Source organism: Pinus tabuliformis, chromosome 1_1 (assembly GCF_031772625.1).
Source record: "Pinus tabuliformis cultivar Carrire ecotype Pingquan chromosome 1_1, CPIR1, whole genome shotgun sequence".
Classification (NCBI taxonomy): domain Eukaryota; kingdom Viridiplantae; phylum Streptophyta; class Pinopsida; order Pinales; family Pinaceae; genus Pinus; species Pinus tabuliformis.
In genome coordinates, this window is record NC_142297.1 from 175,591,192 (window position 1) to 175,612,775 (window position 21,584).

The window sequence follows — 21,584 nt, forward strand, 5'->3', positions numbered from 1 at the left end:
ATGCTTGCCCCATCTTTTCTAAGAGCACCATCAAATTCCATGGTCCAAAGACCATGCTCCTCTTCCGAGGGCTGTAAATCTGGTTTCTGCTTTGGCTCGACTTTCTGAATTTTCCATTACCCTTTTTTATGGTTGTTCTAAGCCTTTATCTGCCTTGTCTGATGGTTGTTCTAATGAACTTGGCAGATTTTCTTTTCCCTAATCTAAAATTATTCTTATACAATTAGAAATCTTCAGTACATCTTTTATTTCTACAAGCTAACTATTTACGTCATTCAATCCACTATCATTATATAAAATAAATGATTCTAAATCTATATGTACACCATTTCTAGGATGATTATTCAGCCTCTCCTTGCTAGTTATCATGAATTTAATTTTGGTTTCTCGTTACAATTTCCTCAATTTCCCAAAAATGGGGATGGTGGCATAGGAGAAGTCTAACTGCAATGTGCTTATTAGTTCCTCTCCCTAGGACCTTGACAATAACATACCAAATCGTGGTGGTATATTAGCTACCACCACATCCATTAAGACATTCTTTGTCGATATTTGGTCTAGGGATACTACCAAATATTTGATTAGACCAAGACAACAGGCCTTACCAGAATCAAAAGAGTACAAGTCATGGTATTCATGAGTTATATCTAGACCCAAATTTTATGGCCTTGGGCATTAAATTATGGGAGGCTCTAGAGTTAAGCATGGAGTTATGAAGAATGTACTGGCGGATTCTTAAATTCAGGTAAAATGGAGGAACCTCACTATCTTCTGACTGATAATCTATGGTTGGACCAAAAATCAATTCAAGTTGGTCATCTTCAAGATTAACCATGTCGGAAAAAGGATCAAATTTCATCATTTTAAATATATCATACTTGTAATGGCTATTTTTTACTAGTTTAGTAAGAGGGATTGAGACTTTCAAATTTGAAATTTAAGTTTTGAGATTGAATGAGCTAGATTTATCTACCTCTCTTTGGATGATGTCTCTTTTCTCGATCAGACCTTTTGATGTCTGATCCTTCTTCTGACTGTCATGGTCCTTGTTTGGATTGCTTGTAGATGGATGATTTACTTTGTTTTGGTTAGCTGTTGCCAGCTCTTTACCTTTTCTTTGATTATCTTGAGGATTTATCTTCTATTGGGTATCCTTCTACTGTGATGTCCTTTTCTGAATAGGAGTGATCAGGACATATTGCTTCTGCTGAGAGCTGAGTGTATTCAAGTATCCTCTTTGATAATCATCTGATTGGGTTTCCAATGAATAATCATTTGCCAGTATGTAGTCTTCATTTTTGGGTTCTTCTGTCTTCTCGACATACTCTTCATTTTCTGTCAAGAAAATGGGATGGTAATCTTCCATGAAGAATTGGTTTTCCTCAACAATCGGGTCTGTTTCATCCTCTGATTCTCCTTGAACATAATTCTTCTACAAGGGTGTCTGAATTTGTTGTTGAGATGTTGATGCCTCAGGAGCTCTCTGCTCTCTTTGTTTTATCCTGTACTAAAGCTGTTGTTGGTTTCTGAAATTCGGATTTCTGACTTGTGGCTCCAGTTGTTTACCTGAATTTATCATTTGATCGGACATCCTCTCCATGGTTTTGATAAGTGTGTCTAGTTTAAGATTGGTGGAAGAAGAAGTTTCTTCTTTAATTGTTACTTTCTTCTCTGGTTTCTCATGTTCTAACTCAAACTTTTAAATCATCAAATTTCCTTCCATGCTCACTGCATTATTATGCATTTCTTCCAGAGCTACAGGATCTCTTACCCTTAGTTGATAAGCCATCTCTGGATCAAAGGCATCTAGATAATGTTGAAGTGCCAAATCAAGTAGATGTTTCATGTTATCTAGAATGGAATTGTAGATTTGATTGAACCTTATAGTAAAATCTTGAACCGTCCCGTTTGAATTCCTTTTCAATGTATTATATTCCGCCAAGATCTACAATGGATTTTTCTTTTCCCTCCACCTGGCTAAGAACAACTCATTTAGCCTCTAAGTATTAATGGAGTGAGCTTCCAAGCGAACCATTTTTTCACATCTCCATAAAAAATTGGAGCCATTAGTCTCATTTTTGCATCATCTTCATCAACCTCGTCGAAATCAATCAAATAAGCCATTTTGTCAATATGTTGTTGTGCTGTGATTCTTGGGTTGCCATAAAAAAGAGGAAGCCTTTGGCCATAGGTCTGAGGTAAAGTTGCCAACTGAACAGGTAAATAATAAGGGAGAAAATCTCACCATGACTACTGGGGGAGGGTGTACGGGAACTACAATGGGTTGTGTTGGCTGGCATGAAGATGGAGGTATGGATACAGATGTTTTCAGAGGTGAAGTAGAGGGTATGGCAGAAGATAGATTTCAAGCTCATACTGGATATAGGCTTTTTCTGCAGTCAATTGTAATTGATCAGCTAGGCTTTTAAGTTGATCAAAATTAGACCAAATCTCGTGCTCAAGTTTTGAAAACTGAGATGTCGTAGAAGGTTGATTAAGCAAAGATTTTGAGGCGGTTAAGTATGAATCAAAATTTATGGGATCAAACACTATCTTTGTAAGATAAGACTCAGACTTCGAACAAAATAGGGATAGATCGAATTTAAGATCAAAAGGAATATCCTCAACACTCAGTATTTGATCTGGCAGGGAAGTGGTCATTTCCATTTTTTTCTTTCAGTCTCAGGGAAAGGGATTTTAGGTTTTATTAACAATCATTTAGGATCATCAATAGGAAAAGGAGGGTTTGGGTCAAGGTTTTACCTTGTATATATTTTTGAAGCCAGAATATTAACAGGGTTAAATAATATGTGAGGTAAAAAACTTCAAACTTGAGCGGAACAAAGAGAGCTTCAAACTTCATAACAAAGGAATGTATTCAAGAGAGAATTTTAAATAGGTAACGATCAAGAGCTTACCAATGGAATGAGGTTTGATTGAACTTGTGATTTGTAAGCTTCTTCTCTTTTTGAACAAGCTATGAAAATCCTTAACGGAATCATCTGGATCAGGATCTAGATTTTGATCTTGTTTGTCTCCTCGAAGCCAACTCTACAAACTTGACACTGCAATTATGGAATCAACCTTTGTGAAAATTAGCCCTATCATCTAGAGGACCAAATTCCAATGAAAACTTATCGTACACCCAGGGAAATTGAATATTTCGTTTCCCCGACAATGGTGACAATATGTTATCACTCCTCTGGATCTCGAAGGCTGAGGAAGAGTCCATCTGAGGTAACCACAGACCAATCTTTTGACTTGGTAGCTAGCCCTACTAGGCCATAGAGGGCTCTATCTAAAGAATCACAGCTAAGAGGGCTGGACAGATTAGGGTTTTAGGCTAGGTATAAAGTGTAGAGATTGTTTTGATTTTATTTGATTGGGTTATTGTTAGACGAGGGTATTAACTAAAAGAGGCTAGGTCATGACAAACCAGATATGATTGCAGACATTCAAAGGGGAAAGGTAGGAAGGAGGCTTAGCACTTAAAAGGTGATTTGGTGAGATGGTTTAAGACTGATGAGGTGTTAGGAAGAGCATAGGAGATGTATTCTTCCTAAACTAAAGAAAAATGGACAAATTATGATAACTTTCCCAAAACAAGGCATGAGAAAACATGTATTCTGCCTATCAACTTGAAAATTACAATATAACCAACATAAAATGGTTTATGAACTTACCAAAAATTCATACAAATGATAAAAAATAAGAAACAATGCTAAACATCCATACCACATGTATCCCAAAGAAATAGTTCCAACTCATCTATGAAAACTAGCCAAATTCTGATACAATAGTGTCTATGATGAGTTGTGCAACATCCAACTAAGCCCAACCTCTGAAAAGAGTGAAGAAAGGGAAGACATAGACATCAAAACAACCTTTTCTCATCCTCAAGGGTCAAATCCTTGATTTGAGGAAGAGTTCCACAAAAGTCTGAACCGATACCTAGAGTGTAGGGAGCTCTAAGTGACTCCTCCCTAATTACATTGAAACTGACTCATTTGACTTGATGAAGTCTATTTACTTATCGTATTTATCCCTAGGTAATAGTAAAAGACCCTAATTACATTTACAATATAAATTACATAAGTAAAAAGTTAATTTCCAAAAATTAAAATCAAATCTGGAGAAACACAATGAAAAATCAGGCAAATGGTCAAGTGCACCATCTTTTTGTCAAGTGTGCCCTTACAGTGTCGTATGCGCACTCCATCTTACAGGCTATGTTTGGTTGCCTTCCCGGTGTCCACATTGAGCCTAGTATAGCTCTTTGGAAAGCTTGTCCTATCTAGTTTCTAAATCTACCTTTACCAAAATGGGCTTGATTTGACCCTCCAAAATTTTATTCTCCCAAGATTGGTCTGTGCGCAATGCCTAAGCAAAAAATGAGGTAGAAACATGATTTTTGCTTCTTTTTTTCCCTTTTCACCTATTATTTTTGCAAACAAAGGCTGGAAACATGGTTTCCTTAGATGTATTTGTCATTATGAATCCAGTGGTGGTCTCCATTTTCTCAAAAAGTGCCCCAAAAAAGTGTGTAGCGCCTAGGGCACTATGCGTTTGACCATGCTGCTGATATAAAATTGCCTAAAAAATCACCGAAAAGACAATATTTGGAAAAATGAGCCAAGAGGCTTAAAAATTAGTCAAGTAGTTGATGTTGATGTGGCTAGGCTTGGAGTGAAGACTCTGCAAGTATATCAAGCTTCTTCTTCTCTTCTTGGTGAGTTAGGGCTTCAATTTTTGCCTTTGCACCCTTGAGCTTTGCCCTTGCATTTATTTCTCTGTTGGCATATTGTTTTTTGATATTCCTTTGAATGTCATTTTGTTGATTAGCCTTGTCTAGGAGCTTCTCTAAATGCTGATTGACCTTATCAAGACAATCCTCCCAGTTCTCATTATTCATATGGCAAACTGCTCATTCCATGTGAGCTCATTTGCAAGCTTAGCCTCCTTTTGTTTCTCTGGTTCTAGAGCTCTTTTCAGTCCTCTAGTCCTAGTTCTACTTTTTGGTTCTTGCTCTTCTTCAGGTTCACCATACCTATCATAAGGCTCATCATGTAATGCCTTGGCCTTCATTGCTTCCCTTTTTGCCTTGATGAGCCCAATCTCCATGACATCATGTTTAGCTTGAAGCTGTTGATTTTCACCTCTCTAATTTGATATGGAGATCCTTGATGAGTGCATTTTTTTCCTTGATGACAATGCTAATGTCCTTATTGTCATCATGCTTACCTAGCTCAACCAAGTCAAAATCATGCTCTGTCTCATGGAGGTACTCCTCCTCATACAAAATCTTTGTCTCTGTCATCTTCTCTTTTCCTTTATGTACCTGCTTAGTTGGTGAAGAAGGCAAGGCCCCTCCCACAATCTATGGGGCAAACACCTGCCTATGGCCTCTTTAATAAGTGTGTGCCAATGTGCCCAAATCTTCCCTTTTAGTCTTGATGACCTCAACCTGCTCAATCTGCTCTGGCTCACTGATCTCATCTCTACTAGGTGACTGAATATGCTCATGAAATGGTGATGGTGAAGGTGGCTAATCTGATGATGATGAATGAACTATAGGCTGAATTGGAGGAATGGAGGTGGAATTATGATATGATGAAGGGACATTTTGAACATTTTGAATAGATGGATCAGTGAATATGGGATTGGCTATGAAGGTACTCCATGCAATCTTTAGCTCTTTGAGATGATAGAGGACTAATATTTTGATGGGGGAATGATGAAAAATAATCTTCATTTGATGTTCATGCTCCCTTTTCTGGACAGTATATGTCATCTTATCAATGCTTTGGAAAAGGTAGTAGGGTTTGTTGAGCATTTTTACCCCTAGTGAAATGAATTAATAGTCGAATGTGATAGGAATGAAGCCTAAAATATCTACCTTCACATGAAAAGTATTTCATGATAATCTTCATCATTGGGGCATATCTAGCCAGGAGGTGAGAAAAAGGAAAATAACTCTTCCTCCCATTTTGATACCTTGGTTTTATGAAAGGCTCATAGTAATGTGTCTCCAACTCACCTTGTTTAAACAATTTCTCCCCAACATCTGGGATCCCGGTGGCAACTGATATAATGGAAGTAGATAAATTAAAAGTGACACCAACTCCATGATGAGTGCGTTTTTTTCCTTGATGACAATGCTAGTGTCCTTACTGTCATCATGCTTACCTAGGCAAGCCAAGTCGAAATGTTGCTCTGTCTCATGGAGATCCTCCTCCTCATACTGAATCTTTATCTCTATCATCTTCTCTTTGCCTTCGTGTACCTGCTTTGTTGGTGAAGAAGGTAAGGACCCTCCTGTCACATGGAATGAGTCGATCTTGCGGACAAGATAGGCCTTCCTAGAATCTAAAGAAGACCTAATGACAAGCAAACCAACCAGACACTATCTTTCTCTAAATATGCTTTAATAAACTATAGCAAACAAGTGTTTTTAGGGCCTACCTTTGGTCCAACGCAAGCTTGTGGATGCCCTCGCTCCTTTGATACAAATGAGGTCCTTTTCGCGAATCTGCAAACACAAGCAAGGCAAACAAATTAAATAGCACCTGAAAAACCAATTGCATAAAACATATTTAACATGAAAGTCAAGGAGTCCATGAAACAAATAACATAAGGTACTTGTTGAGAAAAATTAGTTTGATTGTATTCATTCAAAAGAAGAAGAACCTTACAACCTTTGCCTTGACGCTGTATAAGCTCCTCCCAGGGTCCAACAAGAAGTCTCCTCTACTTTGACAAGTTTCACTCACTCCCCAATGAAGCCAAAAAGGTATGTGATCTCTCCTCTTAAGCTCAACCAGGGAGTCTTAATTTCACCAGCATTTACCCTCAAAATGTTCAGCTTCTAACCTCTCTAGTCCTCACCCCAATGCTTGTATTTATAGTGCAATGGAGAGAAGTTACTAGGTCCTCCTTCAAAGGGATAAAGCCCTCCTTCAAAGGGATAGCTCCTTTAGTCGAGGGATTAGCTCCTTCTCTTTTGGGATGCATGAACCACCTCAGAGCGAACAATCCACGTCAAAATTCCTTCTAGAAAACTATAGAATTAACCCAAAGTGAGTTTTTTAAGATAAAACTTGTGCCTTTTGACTTTCACAGGGGTCCACACCTACACCGTTAGGGACAGAGCGGGTAGGTACGCAACTTTTGTACACATAAGGTGCGGTACCGCAGGTGACCATGAGAGAAAGTGCGGAACCAGAGTTACATTGATTTTTAATGTCTTTCTCCCATTTCCAAAGCTTGATTTGAAGAGCTGAGGTCCTAGACTTGCTCAGGAGGACAATACAAGTGATGATAGACCCATACTGACTGCAAATAATCATGGTGATGATATTTTTGTGTAACAGATTGCCCCCTAAAGTGCGAAGTCTGTAGTAGATGAGGATTTCATTTATCATATAGGAAGAGTGAAGTACTTTATCATTTCGAGGATCATCTTGTGGAGAGCCTGGTCGGAACCTGTAAAAACATTCAATGCAAGATATATATATATATATATATATATATATATATATATATATATATATATATATATATATATATATATATATATATATATATATATATATATGAGATCATATCATCGCTGAGGTAGGCATTCCCATACTCAGATCAAAACTAACTAGAAAACTATCTACTGCTCTGATATAGGAATGATCTTGTAAAACATCACAAGTATAGACTCTGTTATGCTCTTAACCTGCAAAGCGATACCCAAACATAGAATTTGCGAAGAAAAGGTACCGAGAACACAAAATATGCGAAGAAAATATACCCAGAGCACAGAATAGCAATGATTTTATTATCCAGAGAGAAATGTTCACAGGCCTCTTCGAGGGGGCAACCTCCAATAGAGCAGAGCTCGATTACAAAACAAGACACAATACTCCTCGCAGGGAGTCTCTATCCTTTATATATGACTCATACATGCAATACCATGAGCCAATATTGTGGATTTTATTAATACCATCTATCTAATACTACCACCCACTTACCATCTAACTAATACTTCCGCCCATTTGCAACTAACTGTGGTCCCGTCATTAATTGCAGGTTAACCACTTACAATTATTAATATGGGCTTTATTGACTCTTGACTATGACGTGATCCCATGACATAAATAAGGGGGTTAGGGTGGGACCCTAACATGCCCTCCCCCTTAAGACTAGCCTTGTCCTCAAGGCTGAAGCTGCGGAAACTGCTGAAGAATAGCGGCTGGTTCCCAAGTTGCATCTTCCGGCGAGGTGTCTTTCCATTTGATTAGGACCTCCGTAATCACGCGGCCACGCAGGTGCTTGTCTCGTGTGTCTAGAACCTGTTCAGGTTGAAGCCAGATTGATCCTTCTTCATCCAATTCAGGTAGACTGGTTTGAACTCGGCAATTGTTCCCAATCACTTTCTTGAGGCACGATACATGGAAAACTGGGTGGATTTTTGCTGTAGGTGGCAAAGCCATCTTGTAAGCCACTTCTCCAATGCGCTGAAGTACTTGATATGGTCCGTAGAATTTTGGAGAGAGCTTTTGACAGCCCTTGTCTTTGAGTGATGTTTGCTTATATGGTTGCAGCTTCAAAAAGACCTGATCCCCTTCTTGAAATTGGCGCTCTGAGCGATGTTGGTCAGCCTGTTGCTTCATACGGTTCTGAGCTTGATGAAGATTCTCGCGCAAGTGGGCCAGCATGGTTGCACGGTGTTGTAAGAGTTGATCCACTGCTTGTACTTTGGAGCACCCCGTGAGATAAGAAGTAGGGGATGGCGGAAGTTGTCCATAGACTTCTTCATAGGGAGTCATTTTGGTGGTGGCATGATAGTTGGTGTTATACCACCATTCCGCCAGAGGTAACCACTGTGCCCAAAGGTGTTGTTTTTCTGAAGTGAAACACCTAAGGTAGGTTTCTAGGCATTTGTTGACGGCTTCGGTTTGACCATCTGTTTGCGGATGATATGAAGTACTGAGTTTGAGTTGAGTGCCTTGTATTCTGAAGAGCTCCTGCCAAAAATTACTGGTGAAGATTGGGTCGCGGTCGGACACAATCGAAGTGGGCATGCCATGCAATTTGAAGATTTGATCCATGAAAGTTTGAGCAACCAAAGTAGGTGTGAATGGTTGGGGTAGAGCGCAGAAATGAGCATACTTCGATAGTCGGTCCACAACCACCATGATGACTGATTTGTTCCCAGACTTTGGAAGACCTGTAATGAAATCCATGGAGACCTCCATCCAAATTGACGCCGGAATGGGCAATGGTTGTAATGTGCCTGGTGTGTTGACGGTTTCCCCCTTGTGGCGTTGACAGACGTCACATTCTGCTACAAAAGTAAGGATGTCCTGTTTCATGCCGGTCCAAAAAAATGATCTTCTGGTGCGAGCGTATGTCTTCTGAAAGCCCGAATGTCCTGCAATGGGAGAGGAGTGCAATTCTGCCAAAATGCGACTTTTGAGGGTGGATGTTGGTGATATGACGACTCTGTCCTTGTAGCGAAGAATATCATTCTGCCACGAGTAGCCCTTGCTGGAATTAGGATCTGCTTGTAATTGAGAAATGAGTTGGGAGAGCTTAGGATGTGAAAACCATTCCCCTCGAGCCTCTTCAATCCAGTCTGGAATGGGGAGGGATATTGCGAGCAGAGTACTTTCCTCCTCAAATTGGCGTGACAATGCATCTGCTACCCTGTTGTCTTTCCCTTTCTTGTAAATGATCTCATAATCATAACCCAGCATTTTGGCTAACCATTTATTTTGTTGGGGGGAAGATAGGCGTTGCTCCAAAAAATATTTAAGACTGTGATGATCTGTGTGGATTTGGAAACGTCGCCCCAACAAGTAGGGTCGCCAGATCTCAACTGCATGTAAGATGGCCATCATTTCCTTCTCATAGGTAGATTGGCCCAAGTTCTTCCCACTTAGTTGTTGGCTGGTGAAGGCCAATGGTCGCCCTTCCTGCATTAAGACTGCTCCAATACCTATTCCCGAAGCATCAGATTCAATGACAAATGTTTTGGTGAAGTCCGGTAGGGCTAAGACCGGAGTGGAACACATGGCTGTTTTGAGAGCGGTAAATGCCTGTTGTGCTTCTTCGTTCCAGAAGAAGGAATTTTTCTTGAGAAGTTGCGTCAGGGGCTTCGCTATGCGGCCATAGTTGTGGACAAATTTACGATAATAGCCTTTGAGACCAAAAAATCCTCTCAAGCTTTTCAAGGTCTTAGGTTGAGGCCATTCTTGCATTGCCTGGATCTTTTTGGGATCAACCTTGACACCTTCACGGCCCACAATGTGGCCTAAATACTCAACTTCTTCCATGCCAAACGCACACTTAGACATTTTGACAAATAGTTTATGCTTGTTGAGCAGTTGCAAGAGGATATCTACATGCTTAAGATGTGCTGCCCAAGTGCCACTATAGATGAGGATGTCATCGAAGAAGACCAGGACAAATTTTCTGAGATATGGTCTGAGGAGGTGATTCATAAGGCTCTGAAAAGTAGAGGGAGCATTACAGAGGCCAAATGGCATGACCAAGAACTCATAATGGCCTTCATGAGTTCTGAAAACTGTCTTGGGAATGTCAACTTCCTTCATGCGAATTTGGTGGTAGCCTGAGCGAAGATCCAATTTAGTGAAGAATTGAGCCCCATTGAGTTCGTCCAGCAAATTGTCAACCACTGGGATGGGAAATTTATCTTTGACTGTTAACTTATTGAGGGCCCTGAAGTCTGGACACATCCGCCACTCCCCATCTTTCTTGAGGACCATGACGACTGGAGATGAGTAAGGACTAATACTAGGACGAATGACACCTGCTTCCAACAATTCCTTGATGATTTTTTCTATTTCATTCTTTTGGGTGAACGGATGTCTGTATGGCCGCACATTTAGGGGTTGGGCCCCTGGGACCAATGTGATGCTATGATCATGTTCTCCTCGCGAGGGTGGAAGTTCATGAGGTTTGTCAAAGACCGTCCGATGTTTATTCAAAATCTGTTGCATCTCAGGATGAATTGGCGAAGACATGGTATCTACTACCTGGATGGCATTAAATTGAGCTACTACTCCATGATGGCCCTTTTTTAACAATTTTTCCATACGATGCGAGCTTATGATAGAAGGGGCTCCTGCTTGTAGCCCACAGAGGGTATGTGTGTAGTCGTTCTGCTTAAAACTCATATATAACTCCTGGAAATCCATTGTGATTGGCCCAAGAGTGCGGAGCCATTCCGCACCTAGGACAATGTCGCAACCCCCCATGTGTATTGCAAACATGTGGGTTTTCAATTGATAATCCCCCATTTGAAGTTTGACATTTTCACAGCGACCTTCACATTTCATTGTGCCTCCATCTGCAATCTGGACTTGGAAGTTAGAAACTGCTCGGACATAACAATGTGCTGCTTCAGCGATCTTTTGGTGGATGAAATTATGGGTACTTCCACTATCAATCAAAACTATTACTGGCCGATGTTTAAGAAAACCCCTGATTTTGAGAGTTTGAGGTGAAGAAATTCCTGCCAATGCATGTAGCGAAATCATGGGTTCATCAGATACCATCTCCTGTTGGTTATCTTCTTCGGTCGCCTCTGATTCCTCAAGTGGTGGATCTTCCTCGGTGGAGCTGTAGTCAGTGGCATCTATTTGAAAAAACTTGTGCTCTTTGCATTTATGAACCGGGGAATATTTTTCATCACAGTAGTAACATAGTCCTTGCTTCCTTCTTTCGGCCATTTCTGCAGGTGACACCTTTTGAACCTTAAGTGTTTGGGTCATATTGGGAGCCTGTGAGGGACGACCTTTAGCGGTAAAGTTGGGGTGGCTGGATTGAGCTGCTAATGCCCTTTCCACCTTACGGGCTACCTGGCAAGCCTCGTTCCATGTGGGGGGGTGGTGGAGTAGAACCTGAGCTTTGATGGCTTCTTTAAGACCGCTGATAAAGCATTCCATGTAGAATTCATCTGTGAGACCCTTAGTGTAGAAGGCTAAGGCTTCAAAAGCGGTAATATATTCATCCACTGTACCCGTCTGTCGGAGCTTAGTGAGACGCCCCAAAAAAGAGTCTTCCTGTTCAAAGCGATTTCGAAGAGCTTTGGTAAATTGGCCCCAACTCTTAAATTGTCCATTGCAACGCTGATACCATTCCTTCCATTGCCATCGTTCACTGTCCAAGTACATGGTGCCCACCATAAGCTTAGTCCCCTCATCTATGATATGATTCAATTGAAAATACTGCTCCATTTGTGCTAGCCATGCGGACGTGTGAGAACCGTCAAATTTATGCATATCCAACTTGGGAGGTCTCTGAGTGGGTGGTGGATGGGTGTGCCAGACGTGAGGGGAGTGGCTAGACTCTCCCTCATGGTATTCATGATCCTTATACTCCTCCTCGTGGGCTGGCTCCTTGCCCTTGTCATGTAGTAGGCACTCTAATCCTTTAAGATGCTTTTCGACCCTTTCCACCACAGAGTGGAGGGAGTGCACCTCTTCTTCTATTTTTTCTATCCTTTCATTGGCCATTGCTTGAGCGCGAGTTTCTACCATACACCCGTCTGACTAAAATTTGGGACCGCCGAATTTTTTTTTTTGCCAAGAATTGAATGGTACCACCTTGCTCAGCTCGTCGTCCTGATTCTGATGGGCTAGGTCACCAATAAGCGCCCGGGAAGATCTTTTTTTTTTTTTTTTGAAAACTCCTAACGGAGTTTTACTCCTTTCTGATCAATACTGCAGTCGCCAAATCCTCAAAATGTCAATGCCACCAAAAGTCCCGCGAAAATTATATCCAGGTACAGGAACCCTTTTCAACTACTCCGATCTGGCTAATCTAGGAGATCTGGCTGGTGGAACAACTGCTGCTGCTGATCTGGAATATCAGATCTGGTGGATCTGAGAGATCTGAATGGTGGAACAACTGCTGCTGCTGATCTGGAATATCAGATCTGGTGGATCTGGGAGATCTGAATGGTGGAACAACTGCTGCTGCTGATCTGGAATATCAAATCTGGTGGATCTGAGAGATCTGAATGGTGGAACAACTGCTGCTGCTGATCTGGAATAGAAGATGTGTGATCCCTCGAGCGAAAGGGAACTAAGGTCTTGGGGAGTGTCAGGTGCTACAGATCGCAATATACATAAGGGTCGGACAGAAGTACTCGGCCCAATGTTTCAGGGCTCTAACTAAAGAGGATCGACCGTACCCTTAGCCGTACAACCCGACTACCCTATCGTACGGGCGAGTAATCTCTCCGAGTGCTGTTCTCGGTGTACTGTAGCAACAAGATGGCCGAAGGTTTATCTATGGCGAGGTTTCAAGGGAGCTAGGGGGCTTCCGATATACCCTGAGGGTACGTGGAAGACAGTCCGTGCGCGGTTCTGTCTAATGCGCTACTACTCGAAGGGGTACCCACAGGGGTTACAAGGGAGTCCAACAGACGTGACCACCTCTTGTATTTCCTGCGTGCATGCCTCCCCAAATCCGCAGGTTTATGAGCTTAACGACAGATCTCGTGGTTTAAAGACGCCAGAACACGTCTCTAGCCTAAATTTTTTTTTGCTAAAATTTGGAGATCCCACCGAGCCCTGGAAAGCGCTCTGATACCACTTGTTATGCTCTTAACCTGCAAAGCGATACCCAAACATAGAATTTGCGAAGAAAAGATACCGAGAACACAAAATATGCGAAGAAAATATACCCAGAGCACAAAATAGCAATGATTTTATTATCCAGAGAGAAATGTTCACAGGCCTCTTCGAGGGGGCAACCTCCAATAGAGCAGAGCTTGATTACAAAACAAGACACAATACTCCTCGCAGGGAGTCTCTATCCTTTATATATGACTCATACATGCAATACCACGAGCCAATATCGTGGATTTTATTAATACCATCTATCTAATACTACCGCCCATTTACCATCTAACTAATACTTCCGCCCATTTGCAACTAACTGTGGTCCCGTCATTAATTGCGGGTTAACCACTTACAATTATTAATATGGGCTTTATTGACTCTTGACTATGACGTGATCCCATGACATAAATAAGGGGGTTAGGGTGGGACCCTAACAGACTCATGTGAACACAGTATGGGCGCAGCCATCTGTTTATGAATAGTCCACAACATAATGAATACAAAATTCCTCGCAACCTGGATGGCGGAAACTAGATCCAGGGTCTTCATTTCTACTTCCCGAAATAGTACGATTCTATCCATGCGAATAAATGTGTTGATGTCGAACATAGTAGAAACCACTTGATTACCAGTCAATGATGTAAACTGTTAACAAGTGTGAGAGAAACCACCAGTGATATCAATGTCTCTCAAAGTACCCAGTACAATCCATGAGATGTGAATAAATGTGTTGATGTCGAACATATCACGGAATCCTTCAATCGAAAGTCAATGATGTAAACTGTCGTCAAAGGTGAGAAACCTGCCATTGAGGCATGCAGATCTCAAGGTACTGACGATTCCTAGATCATCTTTCTAGATAATGAGCTGATGTCGATAGAAAGCGATCCGTCGTAGGCAAGCCCACAACACAAAATCATAGATTAAGTTGAAGAAATTTAGTTGCAAGGACTGACTCAGGGATGGTCAAGATGGATGACAGATATTTTGCAGATGAATGGCTTATTGGCAGTGACCTCTTGAACACATAACGACACGACAGATGGCTTGGTGATAATTGACCCAAAGTTAATACCCAGAAACCGGCTGAAGACTTTCAATGTGGTTTGATCAACTGTTAGGCAAAGGATTTCCCAACCCAGGTGAATAAAAGTGTCGTGTTCAAGAGTGGTTATAAAGTATGACAAACAAACTCATTTTCCTCTCTTTTCCCCCACGATTTCTGGCAAGTACCTCTTTATTTTTGACAAGCTTGAGGAGGATAACATTTGCTTGATTATAAGCTCATCCTTCGGATGAGTCCAACTTAGTTTAAATTCGAACCCTAAGAAGGAGTGGTTCGTTCCTGTTTGTAATTGAACAAGTCCTTTACTGTGAAATTTTAACGAGTCCAGTATAGGAGAAACTCAACGTTTTTCAATTTTAGAGAGTCTGAAAAAACTTAAGAAGACTCTAGGGTTGACCTTTTTCATAAATTTGTGTCTCCCAAGCCCGAAAAAGTATAAGATAATACTTGAGAGAACCGCTTGATCTTTTACGACCAAGGAGTACTTTTCGTTATTAGTGCCCTTGACCCGAGAAAGTAAAAAAGTGATCAATGACACGTCATTTTATAACCAATATCGAATTCGAAACGACAAAAATCCGGCAATCTTTTCACGTTTTTAAAGTCAGAAAATAGCTGTAAGTGGACCGTCTTTTAATTCCGTTTTAACGAGTTTAAAAGAAACACTCGACAATCTTTTCATGTTTTAGGAGTTAGAAAAGAGCTTAAAGATGACTCTACATGTTTTTCTGTCGAAAATGATAGATTTCACTTGAATAATCCTTTATTCTGCACAAAAACACAAACATTACTCATACCTGTTTGAAATAGATAAAAGCATCGCAAAATACCTTTTCAAAGTGAAAAATAAACAAATTTGCGATTTATTTACTCAAAAAACTTATAAAAAGGGCCTTTGTCGATTCATTTTTACCGTTTGAGTTTGGGTGAGAAAATAATGCTTTTTCTTAGAAAACTTCCCGTGAAGATTGTGGAAAATTCAACCGTCGGAATCGAGCGCCGTCTTCTCCAGGTAATCCACATCATCCTACTCTTCATTTTCAACCGTTTAGTTTTTTGTTTTAGTCCTTCATTTCATTTTTTGGGAGGGTTTTAGGCGCAAAACCCACGCGCGGGGGTCCGCAGGGTTACCTTTGCGGACTCGCGGACCCCGACTTTTTCTCGATTGGGAAAAAACTCGGGGTCCGCACCTTCCGTGTAGACAAAGTGCGGACCCACGCACTGTGTCTAACTCGGAGGGTGCGTACCCCACCGCAAGGACCAATGGACCAATTCTAAAAAATGGACCAATCAAAATGTTTTATAGCAATTTAATTAATCTTTATACTTGATGCATAGAGTACATCATGCTAGATTGGCGTGAACGAGAGCGTGAGGACGTGGATGCTACCGCATGGAATCATCAGCCTTCACTTGATTCTTTGAGGGCGTGCAGACTGTACAAATTCTGGGCCATTCCTGGCATGAGGGCTTAGGTGGATTTCTTACAGTGGCTGGTTGACAGATGGAGCATACAGGACCAGTGCTTTTTCATTGGCGGCCACCAGCTCGAAATCGAGCCGGCGGAAATTTATTTCTTGACTGGTTTTCCTAAGAGAGGCGAAGACTTGACTCTGCACCGGACTAGGCCAGGTGGCCAGTCTGTCGATAGCCTCCGGCTAGAGTACTGCAACAGCCAGGCTAGAGACAAAGAGATAGACATAAAGACCATATCCCGTCCTGAACTCATGGTGATTGCGTTTACTGTCACCAGACTTTGCGGAGCTGCCGCATTACATATTTCCACTGGATCCCAGATGCGTATGGCAGTTGATTGCTTTCGAGGCACCATCTTCAACTGGTGCAATGCTGTGCTGGCCAATGTGAAAGGCCAACTGACCAGGGCCAAAAGCGGACGACTAAAGACCTTTGGTTATGGGGCTTTGGTCGTGAGTTTTGGCCTGGAGAGGGTTCCTATGCTGATCCCACAGCAACTTACAGTTGGAGCTGGGTTTCCTCGAGAGCCCAAACTGATGCGATGGGTCGCAGTCATGGCTCGTCACCCGGACGAGAGGACAAAGGTTGCTCGGTTCAAACCTGAGTATTTCCAATGGTTGGAAAACCAGGTCTTTTCCATTCAGGATTTCCCTTATGCTGGGATAGATTTTCGTGGTGACCCAGACATGGCTCTTCCACCAAGAGAGTAGTGGGACGAGTCAGGTAAAATCCTTTTTAACTTTTTCTTATTTTAATTTTTTTTTTTTTTAATTTTTCCATCGTCTTAAATTGATAGTAAAAATTTCAAATGCAGATGTGGGTCCACAGCGACCAGCCGCTCTCCGGCCTTTCGAGAGAAGGCAACCAGTTGCACCCGCACCAGCCCCACAGGACGAATCAGCAGAGGTTTTGGCCGAGTTGGAGGGTCATCTTGAGCGCTTGACAGGGGATATTCCTGAGACCACTATAGACGACATTCCTCGTCGACTTCAGCGCTATGTGATTGGAGTCCCGGGACCTTTTAGGAGGTTCCTTTGCAAGGTGGCTCGGGCAGTGGTTTATTATAGAGATCATCACCAGTAATAGGATGATCGCCCATTGTGGGCACATGTGACATTTTTGTTTTTTGTACCTATCATTTTTGCCGATCATATGGTGTTTTTCAACCTATGATTGAGGACAATGTATTTTTTGACACACTCCTATATATATATATCACTATTACCAGCTTATCCTGTAAATCATGTTATGAAATGGTTTTAAATTTACATGTATGATTAGCAAATGTCTATTTAACATTCGAGAAGCAATTGCATCTGCTAATGTATTTAAAGACCTTGGAATATGCTGATATTCAATGTAATCAAATTCACGTTCCAAGAGATGCACTCTCAAGAATAATCTCAATAACACTGGATTTCTAATGGCATACACTCTATTAAGTTGAAATACAATGAGTTCAGATTCTAACCTCACTATCAAACTCCAAATCCCAAATGAAATAGATTCAGATAATAACTCAATCACTGCACTATACTCTGCAATGTTGTTTGTTGTTTGAACGAGGCTTACCCCATGCATAGAAACTAACTCGTCAGAGGGCGAATAGATAACCCAAGCTGCGGAAGAGATCTTCCGTGTATTATGACAAGCACCATCAGAAAATCCAATGTATGTTTGGAGAGGCATCGACATCTGCAATATCAAGAGTAAAACCAAGATAAGCAGGAAGAATGATGGAAAAACACTCTCTAAGCTAAGCACACTTTTTAAACTAAAACACACTAGCTAGAAAGAAAAACTAACCTAAGTAAAAAATCTCCATACCCATTCTTTTAAGCATAATACCTCTTCAGGTAAAGACCATTTCTGGGTTTACCTAAAGAGTCCCCGTCAAAGTCTACCAATTCATAGGCCCCTTTTGCTGGCTTTGGCTTGACAATATAGGGACCATGCCACATAGGAACGAATTTTCCAGTGCCTAATTTATCATTGGCTTGATCATATAATAACACTAGGTCTCCTGTAGAAAAATTTTGAGGGATCACATCTCGATCATACTGAGCTTTCATACGTTTTGCGTGAGTCTCGATCGCCAATGCAACATCACGTCGATTCTCATCTAATTGAGCTAAGTATAACAAACGATTTTCCTCTTCGGAAGTGGCTGGAAGTAACTCGATGGCCATTTGCAGTGACGGGATTTCGCATTTAATGGGTAACACAGCTTCCAAACCATAGACTAGTTGGAAAGGGGTGAACCCTGTTGATGTTTTTACTGAAGTTCCGTACGCCCAAAGTGCTAAAAATAGCATGTTGTGCCAATTTGACCAATGAATCCCAATGATTTGTCGGATCATGATAACTAAAACTTTGTTGATGGATTCAACCAGGCCATTCGCTTGTGGATAATAAGGGGTTGAACTATCGTGACGTAAACCAAGCTGGCCTATAAGTTTGGTCATCATAACGTTTTGAAAATGACACCCATGATCAGTGATTATCACTTGTGGGACACCAAACCTAGCAATTATATGATTGAACACAAAAATTGCAGCTGTTTTGCCATCTGCCTCAAATGTAGGCATCGCCTCGGCCCAATTAGTAAAATAATCTACCGCAAGGATGATATACACATGCCCCCTGGCTGAGTGAGGGTTACATGTAATAAAATCGATACCCCATTTGGCAAAAGGACCAACGACAATTATAGGGTGGAGAGGAGCAGGTGGAGAGCGCATCTTACGATAAAAAATCTGGCAGTTGTGCCATTTTCGGACGGCCGTAATACAATCTTTAAACAAGGATGGCCAGAAATAGCCAGGGCGCAATATCTTTTGGGCTGTGGCATACCCAGACATATGACCGCCGTACGCTCCAGAGTGACAGTCATTTAGAACCCTTTCAGCCTCTTCGTGAGTTAAGCAACGTCGAAAAATAGAGTCCGCCCCACGGCGATAAAGAGTATCTCCAATAATTTTGAATTGTTGGGACTGGAATCGAATTTTCCGATGTTCCGACCTTGAAATTTCTGGCCGAAAGGATTGGGTCTGGAGATAGACGATGATATCCCCATACCACGGATCTAAAGTGCTGATTAGAAACAAAGATTCGTCTGCAATGGGCTCCTCTGCCACAGTTTCCGTGTCAGCACGTGGGAAGTCACACATTAACTCTGCAAAAACTAAAGATTTCTTAGACTTAGATGTCTCAAACTCCAAGTCGAACTCCTGCAGGATAACGATCCATTTAGAGTACTTTCCCCCTAGCAATTTCTTGGTCAAAATGTAGATCATAGGGTTGCAATCCGAAATTACCGTGGTTTTACGTAGTAAAATGTAGTGACGAAAATGTTGGACAGCTTGAATGGATGCTAATGCCAATTTATCCACATGTGAGTATTTTAGCTCAGTTGGATTTAACGTTCGACTAAGGTAATATATCACATGTTCCGTTCCGAATTCACCTTCCTAAACTAAGACCATTCCAATGGTGGAATGGGAGGTGGCGAGATACAAGAAGTAATCTTGGTTGTAGTTGGGAGGATGCAACAACGGTGCATGGGTCAACGCATATTTGAGTGCATCAAAAGATTTCTGAGCTATCTCATCCCAAGAGAATTGAGTGTTTTGCTTCAACAACTGGGTAAAACCCTTTGTAACCTCGGCGTAGCTAGGAATGAATTGTCGTAAAATTTTTTCTTTCCCCTGCAAACTTTGGAGTTGGCGAAGACTCGAAGGAGGAGGCAATTTGATGATAGCTTTGACCTTTGAGGGATCAACGTGAATGCCGGCTTTCGAAACTACAAATCCCAGCAATCGACCCGTTTCTATACAAAAGACACATTTGTGTGGGTTCAACCGAATACGATAATGCCTACACCTCATAAAGATTGCTCGTAAATGGACAAGGTGATCAGCTCGATGTAAAGAGTGAGCAGGCAAATCATCAAGATACGGTTGCACAATGTGTTTGATGTCATGAAACGCATAAGACATCGCCCTTTGAAAAGTTGCTCCGGCATTCTTAAGCCAAAAAGGCAATTTGCAATAAGCAAATGTCCCCCATGGACAAATGAAAGCAGTTTTTGGTTGATCGACAGGTAGAATGTTGATTTGATTGTATCCGGAAAAACTGTCCATAAAGGAAAATATTTCGCTGCCAGCACAATCATCAATGATTTGATCGATATAGGGAGTTGGGTAATTGTCCTTTGGATAGGCTCGATTAATGTCCCTATAATCGATGCATATTCTTATTGTTCCCTGCTTTTTGTTAACCAGAACAATATTCGATACCCAATCCGTTAACGGGATCGGATAAATGAAACCTGCTTTCAACAGTTTTTCAACTTCTGCTTTAATTGCAACAGCTTTTCATGGGTGAATCTGATGCAAATGTTGTCGGACGAGTATAGTGTCCGGGTAAGTCTTGATCTCATGAACAACAATCGCGGGATCAATTCCTGGCATTTCCTCATAGGACCAGGCAAACACGTCACGGAATTATTGAAATAGGGCCTTATATAATTGAATTTTGTCATCTGTACACGAGGAACCTATATGAATGTCTTCAACAATTCCGGGCTTAACTGAAATGTCAATAGGAATAGTTCGAGAGATGTTTCCTAAATTTAACTCTGAATCGGGATGTTTCATTTGATTCTGAGGTTCCTTGACATATTCAGTTGTAAAAATTGATGAGAAATCATTTTCAAAATGATCATCCTTAGGTAAAAACGAAGATCTGTGATGGAGATCTTCCCATGGTAAATCATCTACACATAGGATTTCACGAATTTGCTCATCAGAGTGAACAATTTTAGAAAACGTAGTTAAATCCGAGGTTGATGAGAAAAGTGATTCCTCACGGACCACATTCATTAAGTCAATTTCGGTTGAACCCAGGTCGGTAAAAGACTGCACGGCTTCATAGGCAATTTCATATGGACTCAAAGGCATGGAATTACCAAATGAGTCTATCTCAGATTCAGAAGGGATGATCCAAGGATCATCATAAATAATGGTGTCTGATGTGATATTATGAATAGTTGCAAATGAAGATGATGCATTGAATGGAGGAAAAGGAAAAGTTCCCAGTAAACCGACATCTTTAACTAATCCTACTCCAACATCCTTATATGGGATAGTCGTTTTACCAACATGCTGAATACTCTCCGAAGAGGCTGGGTCGGATGAAAAGTAAGCCAGCTGGTCTATTGTTACGATCTTTCCATTATGTGGAAACTTTATTACTCGAAAGACCGATGAAACGACCACTGTCATAGCGTAAGACCAACTTCGACCCAAGAGAAGGTTGTAGTTTAGAGGGGCATCAACCACCTCCACATCTAGACTAACGGTTTTTCCTTCAACCCCTATAGGCAAATCCTGTAGAAT